Genomic DNA, 9,951 nt, shown 5'->3' on the forward strand with positions numbered 1-9,951 from the left:
CCTAGGCATAATGATTATTGTACCCTTTATTGTAGATGTTTTTTCCTAGAATTAAGGTGGAGGCTCCAAAGGTGCATCCAATTAGTAAATATTACTCCTATAAGATATAAGATATGTAACAACTACGTAGTGTAATTTCTTAGTGTTCTATTATAGAAAAGGTTTTGCCCCCGCTTTATATTATAAATAAACCATCATCGATTACAACCGAGAGACCGATACAAACACACACCACCACTGCACCCAACACACACACCCAAGGAAAGATACAAAGGTGCCGGCCGGTGACACACCACCCCACTCACAACCAAGCAAACTACAGATGATCGAGGAAGACCGCTTGGAGCCGACGGAGGCCTCCACCATGATCATCCACAATTGAGAGGTGAGCCGGTCAACAAAGAAGCTAGGACTCCAAAGCGGTGCATCCTAGTAGGGTACATCCATTGATAGCCACTATTGCCCGATCCTCAAGATCAGGTTTCCACCCCGAGAAAGATGACAAGAGAGGGAACGCCGCGACAGAGCCATCAGGAAGGATACGACTTCAACCACCTACAACAATACCACATGGCTATGATTGCCCGCCCACACATGAGACGCACGCTCCGCCCCCAAACGCCATGCCTCCCGACGCCAGAGCCGCCGCCCTGCAACCAGACAACCCCAAGACCACACAAAGGCCTCGGCTTTGGCCCAACCGGAAGCCCCCGACCGACTGAGCCACCAGCGGACACCCGCCCCGAACATCGGCAGACCTGTGCCAACCAGGGTGCGGCCGAGGAAAGGGGGTGATAGAGGAGAGGACACATGCGGACCAGCACACTGCTACCTCTTGAGCACTGCGTTGGTTTTCCCTTGAAGAGGAAAGGGTGATGCAGCAAAGTAGCTTAAGTATTTCCCTCAGTTTTTGAGAACCAAGGTATCAATCCAGTAGGAGGCCACACGCAAGTCCCTCGTACCTACACAAACAGATAAGAACTTTGCAACCAACGCGATAAAGAGGTTGTCAATCCCTTCACGGCCACTTGCCAAAAGTGAGATCTGATAGAGATAATAAGATAAATATTTTTGGTATTTTTATGATATAGATTGAAAGTAAAGATAGCAAAATAAACGGCGACAGAAATAACTCGTTGACGGGAGATTAATATGATGGAAGATAGACCCGGGGGCCATATATTTCACTAGTGGCTTCTCTCAAGATAGCATAAGTATTACGGTGGGTGAACAAATTACTGTCGAGCAATTGATTGAATTGAGCATAGTTATGAGAATATCTAGGCATGATCATGTATATAGGCATCACATCCGCGACAAGTAGACCGAAACGATTCTGCATCTACTACTATTACTCCACACATCGACCTCCAGCATGCATCTAGAGTATTAAGTTCATAAGAACAGAGTAACGCATTAGGCAAGATGACATGATGTAGAGGGATAAACTCAAGCAATATGATATAAACCCTATCTTTTTATCCTCGATGGCAACAATACAATACGTGTCGTTTCCCCTTCTGTCACTGGGATCGAGCACCGCATGATTGAACCCAAAGCTAAACACTTCTCCTATTGCAAGAAAGATCAATCTAGTAGGCCAAACCAAACTGATAATTCGAAGAGACTTGCAAAGATAACAAATCATACATAGAAGAATTCAGAGGAGATTCAAATTTTGTTCATAGATAATCTTGATCATAAACCCACAATTCATCGGATATCGACAAACACACCGCAAAAAGAGTTACATCGAATAGATCTCCAAGAAGATCGATGAGAACTTTGTATTGAGATCCAAAGAGAGAGAAGAAGCCATCTAGCTAATAACTATGGACCCGAAGGTCTGAAGTAAACTATTCACACATCATCGGAGAGGCTATGGTGTTGATGTAGAAGCCCTCCGTGATCGATGCCCCCTCCGGCGGAGCGCCGGAAAAGGCCCCAAGATGGGATCTCACGGGTACAGAGAGTTGCGGCGGTGGAAATAGGGTTTCGTCGAGCTCCTGGATGTTTTCAGGGTATATGAGTATATATAGGCGAAGGAAGTCGATCAAGAGAGCCACGAGGCGCCCACGAGGGTGGGGGGCGCGCCCAGGGGGGGGGGCAGGCGCGCCTCCCTGCCTCGTGGCCTCCTCGGCTGTTTCTTGACGTCCACTCCAAGTCCTCTGGATCACGTTTGTTCCAAAAATCACGCTCCCGAAGGTTTCATTCCGTTTGGACTCCGTTTGATATTCCTTTTCCGTGAAACACTGAAATAGGCAAAAAACAGCAATTTGCACTAGGCCTTGGGTTAGTAGGTTAGTCCCAAAAATAATATAAAAGTGTATAATAAAGCCCATTAAACATCCAAATTAGAATATATAATAGCATGGAACAATAAAAAATTATAGATACGTTGGAGACGTATCAAGCATCCCTAAGCTTAATTCCTGCTCGTCCTCGAGTAGGTAAATGATAAAAACAGAATTTTTGATGTGGAATGCTTCCTAGAATATTCCTCAATGTAATTTTCTTTATTGTGGCATGAATGTTCAGATCCGAAAGATTCAAGATAAAAGTTTAATGTTGACATAAAAATAATAATACTTCAAGTATGCCAACAAAGCAATTATGTCTTATCAAAATAACATAGCCAAAGAAAGCTTATCCCTACAAAATCATATAGTTTGGTCATGCTTCATTTTTGTCACACAAAATGCTCTCATCATGCACAACCCCGGTGACAAGCCAAGCAATTGTTTCATACTTAGCCTTTTCAAACTCTTTCAACTTTTACGCAATATATGAGCGCGAGCCATGGACATAGCACTATGGGTGGAATAGAATATGATGATTGAGGTTGTGTGAGAAGACAAAAAAGGAGAAAGTCTCACATTGACGTGGCTAATCAACGGGCTATGGAGATGCCCATCAATTGATATCAATGCAAGGAGTAGGGATTGCCATGCAACGGATGCACTAGAGCTATAAATATATGAAAGCTCAACAAAAAAAACTAAGTGGGTGTGCATCCAACTTGCTTGCTCACGAAGACCTAGGGCATTTGAGGAAGCCCATCATTGGAATATACAAGCCAAGTTCTATAATGAAAAATTCCCACTAGTATATGAAAGTGACAAAATAAGAGACTCTCTCTCATGAACATCATGGTGCTACTTTGAAGCACACGTGTGGAAAAAGGATAGTAACATTGTCCCTTTTCTCTTTTTCTCTCATTTTTTATTTTTTATTTGGGCCTTCTCTTTTTTTCTTTTGGCCTCTTTTTCTCTTTTTTTTCTTTCGTCCGGAGTCTCATCCCGACTTGTGGGGGAATCATAGTCTCCATAATCCTTTCCTCACATGGGACAATGCTTTAATAATGATGGTCATCACACTCTAATTTATTTACAACTCAAGAATTACAACTCGATACTTAGAGCAAAATATGACTCTATGTGAATGCCTCCGGCGGTGTACCGGGATATGCAATGAATCAAGAGTGACATGTATGAAAAATTAAGTATGGTGGCTTTGCCACAAATACGATATCAACTACATGATCATGCAAGACAATATGACAATGATGAAGCGTGTCATAAAAATGGAATGGTGGAAAGTTGCATGGCAATATATCTCATAATGGCTATGGAAATGCCATAATAGGTAGGTATGGTGGCTGTTTTAAGGAAGATATAAGGAGGCTTATGTGTGATAGAGCGTATCATATCACGGGGTTTGGATGCACCGGCGAAGTTTGCACCAACTCTCAAGGTGAGAAAGGGCAATGCACGGTACCGAAGAGGCTAGCAATGATGGAAGGGTGAGAGTGTGTATAATCCATGGGCTCAACATTATTAGTCATAATGAACTCACATACTTATTGCAAAAATCTACAAGTCATCAAAACCAAGCACTACGCGCATGCTCCTAGGGGCATAGATTGGTAGGAAAAGACCATCGCTCGTCCCCGACCGCCACTCATAAGGAAAGCAATCAAAGAACACCTCATGCTTCAAATTTGTCACACAACGTTTACCATACGTGCATCCTACGGGACTTGCAAACCTCAACACAAGTATTTCTCAATTTCATAATTACTCAACTAGCACGCCTCTAATATTACCACCTTTATATCTCAAAACAGCTATCAAGTATCAAACTTCTCTTAGTATTGAATGCACTCTATATGAAAGTTTTTACTAATCTTGGATGCCTATCATATTAGGACTAATTTTATAGCAAAACCAAATTACCATGCTGTTCTAAAGGACTCTCAAAATAATATAAGTGAAGCATGAGAGATCAATAATTTCTATAAAATAGAACCACCACCGTGCTCTTAAAACGATATAAGCGAAGCACTAGAGCAAAATTATCTAACTCAAAAGATATAAGTGAAGCACATAGAGTATTCTAATGAATTCCGATTCATGTGTGTCTGTCTCAAAAGGTGTGTACAGCAAGGATGATTGTGGTAAACTAAAAAGCAAAGACTCAAATCATACAAGACGCTCCAAGCAAAATGCATATCATGTGGTGAATAAAAATATAGCATCAAGTAAAGTTGCCGATGGACAAAGACGAAAGAGGGGATGCCTTCCGGGGCATCCCCAAGCTTAGGCTTTTGGTTGTCCTTGAATTTTACCTTGGGGTGCCTTGGGAATCCCCAAGCTTAGGCTCCTGCCACTCCTTATTCCATAATCCATCAAATCTTTACCCAATACTTGAAAACTTCACAACACAAAACTCAACAGACAATCTCATGAGCTCCGTTAGCGAAATAAAACAAACCACCACTTCAAGGTACTGTAATTAACTCATTATTTATTTATATTGGTGTTAAACCTACTGTATTCCAACTTCTCTATGGTTCATAAACTCCATTACTAGCCATAGATTCATCAAAATAAGCAAACAACACACGAAAAACAGAATCTGTCAAAAACATAACAGTCTGTAGTAATCTGTATCTAACGCAAACTTCTGTAACTCAGAAAATTCTACCAAAATAGGACGACCTAGATAATTTCTTGATTGATCTACTTCAATTGGAATCAGTATTTTATCACGTTCTGGTGATTTTAAACAATTGTTTTCGTGAGCAGAAAGTTTCTGACTTTTTCAGCAAGATCAAATAACTATCATCCAAGAAGATCCTATAGGTTTTACTTGGCACAAACACTAATTAAAACATAAAACCAAATCTAACCAGAGGCTAGATAAAATATTTATTGCTAAACAGGAACAAAAAGCAAGTAACTAAAATAAAATTGGGTTGCCTCCCAACAAGCGCTATCGTTTAACGCCCCTAGCTAGGCATTGATAATTTTAATGATGCTCACATCAGAGACAAGAATTAAAGCACAAAGAGAGCATCATAGAACACGTGATAAACACATCTAAGTCTAACATACTTCCTATGCATAGGCATTTTATAAGAAAACAAATTATCATAGTAAGCAAAAATTAGCATATGCAAGGAAGAAGAAAGAGACGATAGCAATCTCAACATAATGAAAGGTAATTTAGTAACATGAAAGTTTCTACCACAATATTTCCTCTCTCATAATAATTACATGTGGGATCATATTCAAATTCAACAATATAGCTCTCACATAAAATTTTCTCTACATGATCCACATGCATGCAAAGTTGACACTCTTCCAAAATAGTGGGAATATCATTAACTAAAGTCATGACCTCTCCAAACCCACTTTTATCAAGAACTTCATAAGATTGAACACTATCCAAATATGTGGGATCTAAATTTGACACTCTTCCAAACCCACTTTCAGTATTATTGCAAACATTATTATCAATCTCATATTCATCATGGGGCTTAAATAAATTTTCAAGATTGTAAGAAGAATCACCCCAATCATGATCATTGCAACAAGTAGTAGGCATAGCAAAATTAACATCCCCAAACTTAGGTTTTTGCATATTATTGGCACAATTGACATCAAGAGAATTTATAGAAAAATCATTGCAATCATGCTTTTCATCAAAGGAACTATCAAGTATGGGTGCAATAGCAACGATCTCATTTTTAACATAAGGAACTATAGCAAATTCGTCTTCATAAATATTGGCATCATGGCCACAAGAATAGCAAGCATCATGTTCATCAAGGGATATTTCAATCAAATCATCGGAATCATAATTATTTATAGATTCATGCATATCATTATTTTCTTCCAAAGCAACGGTCACTCTTTCAATAAATTCTTGGACATAGACATTATGGGCATAGTTTTCATCGCAATATTTAAGTATGTTGGAATTTTCAGATTTGTGGAAAGTAATATCATACTTTTCAATCAAAGAAGCAACTTCATGAGCACCCTTAAAAACGACAAGTTCTTCAATTTGTTCGATATCATAGTAACTATAAACACCCTTTGCATAAGAATATAAGATTTCATTATCACTAAACTTACATAGGTAGGGAAGGTGTTTTTTAAGGTTCTTAGAGCAACAAGTAAAATCATAAATTTCACAAAGATTCCAAGCATAACATAGAAATCTGTTTATTTGATCCCATAAGAGTCTCCCTTTTTCAGACAAACGGTGACGCACAAAATGAGCATGCTCATCTAAAGATTTCCCATCAACTAGGCTAGTTGGGGTTTCAGCACGAGCGCATGAGGATCGAAGATTATCCAAGTAGAACACTTTAAGTGGATCCATATCAATAGATTTTTAGCAAGCAAAGATGCAAGCAAATAGAAGGCACATGGAAACACAAACAAAGATACATACGGGAAGAAGGAGAAGAAAAGGGCATAGGTGAAGTGGGGGAGAGGAAAACGAGAGGAAAATGGCAAATAATGTAATGCGAGGGATAAGAGTTTGTGATGGGTACTTGGTATGTCTTAACTTGTGTGTAGACTCCCCAACAACGGCGCCAGAAATCCTTCTTGCTACCTCTTGAGTACTGCGTTGGTTTTGTTGGGGAACGTAGTAATTTCAAAAAAAATTCCTACGAACACGCAAGATTATGGTGATGCATAGCAACGAGAGGGGAGAGTGTTGTCCACGTACCCTCGTAGACCGATAGCGGAAGCGTTAACACAACGCGGTTGATGTAGTCGTACGTCTTCACGATCCGACCGATCAAGTACCGAACGTACGGCACCTCCGAGTTCAGCACAAGTTCAGCTCGATGACGTCCCTCGAACTCCGATCCAGCCGAGTATTGAGGGAGAGTTTCGTCAGCACGACGGCGTGGTGACGATGATGATGTTCTACCGACGCAGGGCTTCGCCTAAGCACTGCTACGATATTATCGAGGTGTAATATGGTGGAGGGGGGCACCGCACACGGCTAAGAGATCAATAGATCAATTGTTGTGTCTCTGGGGTGCCCCCCTGCCTCCGTATATAAAGGAGCAAGGGGGAGGCCGGCCGGCCCTAGTAGGAGTAGGACTCCCCTCTTTCCTACTCCTACTAGGAGGGGGAAAGGAAGGGGGAGAGGGAGAAGGGAAGGGGGCGCCGCCCCCCCTCTCCTAGTCCAATTCGGACCAGAGGGGAAGGGGGCGCGTGGCCCCTCCTGGGTGCCCCTCTCTCTCTCCACTAAGGCCCATAAGGCCCATTACTTCTCCCGGGGGGGGGGGGGGGTTCCGGTAACCATCCGGCACTCCGGTTTTCTCCGAAATCACCCGGAACACTTCCGGTGTCCGAATATAGTCGTCCAATATATCAATCTTTATGTCTCGACCATTTCGAGACTCCTCGTCGTGTCCGTGATCACATCCGGGACTCCGAACAACATTCGGTGCATCAAAACATATAAACTCATAATATAACTGTCATCGTAACGTTAAGCGTGCGGACCCTACGGGTTCGAGAACGATGTAGACATGACCGAGACACCTCTCCGGTCAATAACCAATAGCGGAACCTGGATGCTCATATTGGTTCCCACATATTCTACGAAGATCTTTATCGGTCAAACCGCATAACAACATACGTTGTTCCCTTTGTCATCGGTATGTTACTTGCCCGAGATTCGATCGTCGGTATCTCAATACCTAGTTCAATCTCGTTACCGGCAAGTCTCTTTACTCGTTCCGTAATACATCATCCTGCAACTAGCTCATTAGTTGCAATGCTTGCAAGGCTTATAGTGATGTGCATTACCGAGTGGGCCCAGAGATACCTCTCCGACAATCGGAGTGACAAATCCTAATCTCGAAATACGCCAACTCAACAAGTACCTTCGGAGACACCTGTAGAGCACCTTTATAATCACCCAGTTACGTTGTGACGTTGGTAGCACACAAAGTGTTCCTCTGGTAAACGGGAGTTGCATAATCTCATAGTCATAGGAACATGTATAAGTCATGAAGAAAGCAATAGCAACATACTAAACGATCGAGTGCTAAGCTAACGAAATGGGTCAAGTCAATCACATCATTCTCCTAATGATGTGATCCCGTTAATCAAATGACAACTCATGTCTATGGCTAGGAAACATAACCATCTTTGATCAACGAGCTAGTCAAGTAGAGGCATACTAGTGACACTCTGTTTGTCTATGTATTCACACATGTATTATGTTTCCGGTTAATACAATTCTAGCATGAATAATAAACATTTATCATGATATAAGGAAATAAATAATAACTTTATTATTGCCTCTAGGGCATATTTCCTTCAGTCTCCCACTTGCACTAGAGTCAATAATCTAGATTACACAGTAATGATTCTTACACCCATGGAGTCTTGGTGCTGATCATTTTTTGCTCGTGGAAGAGGCTTAGTCAACGGGTCTGCAACATTCAGATCCGCATGTATCTTGCAAATTTCTATGTCTCCCACCTGGACTAAATCCCGGATGGAATTGAAGCATCTTTTGATGTGCTTGGTTCTCTTGTGAAATCTGGATTCCTTTGCTAAGGCAATTGCACCAGTATTGTCACAAAAGATTTTCATTGGACCCGATGCACTAGGTATGACACCTAGATCGGATATGAACTCCTTCATCCAGACTCCTTCATTTGCTGCTTCCGAAGCAGCTATGTACCCCGCTTCACACGTAGATCCCGCCACGACACTTTGCTTAGAACTGCACCAACTGACAGCTCCACCGTTCAATGTAAACACGTATCCGGTTTGCGATTTAGAATCGTCCGGATCAGTGTCAAAGCTTGCATCAACGTAACCATTTACGATGAGCTCTTTGTCACCTCCATAAACGAGAAACATATCCTTAGTCCTTTTCAGGTATTTCAGGATGTTCTTGACCGCTGTCCAGTGATCCACTCCTGGATTACTTTGGTACCTCCCTGCTAAACTGATAGCAAGGCACACAACAGGTCTGGCACACAGCATTGCATACATGATAGAGCCTATGGCTGAAGCATAGGGAACATCTTTCATCTTCTCTCTATCTTCTGCAGTGGTCGGGCATTGAGTCTTACTCAATCTCACACCTTGTAATACAGGCAAGAACCCTTTCTTTGCATGATCCATTTTGAACTTCTTCAAAACTTTGTCAAGGTATGTGCTTTGTGAAAGTCCAATTAAGCGTCTTGATCTATCTCTAGAGATCTTGATGCCCAATATATATGCAGCTTCACCGAGGTCTTTCATTGAAAAACTCTTATTCAAGTATCCCTTTATGCTATCCAGAAATTCTATATCATTTCCAATTAGCAATATGTCATCCACATATAATATCAGAAATGCTACAGAGCTCCCACTCACTTTCTTGTAAATACAGGCTTCTCCAAAAGTCTGTACAAAACCAAATGCTTTGATCACACTATCAAAGCGTTTATTCCAACTCCGAGAGGCTTGCACCAGTCCATAAATGGATCGCTGGAGCTTGCACACTTTGTTAGCTCCCTTTGGATCGACAAAACCTTCCGGTTGCATCATATACAATTCTTCTTCCAGAAATCCATTCAGGAATGCAGTTTTGACATCCATTTGCCAAATTTCATAATCATAAAATGCGGCAATT

The sequence above is a fragment of the Aegilops tauschii genome, unplaced genomic scaffold, assembly GCF_002575655.3.
Source record: "Aegilops tauschii subsp. strangulata cultivar AL8/78 unplaced genomic scaffold, Aet v6.0 ptg000076l_subseq_5457420:6198992_obj, whole genome shotgun sequence".
NCBI classification, from domain to species: Eukaryota; Viridiplantae; Streptophyta; class Magnoliopsida; order Poales; family Poaceae; genus Aegilops; species Aegilops tauschii.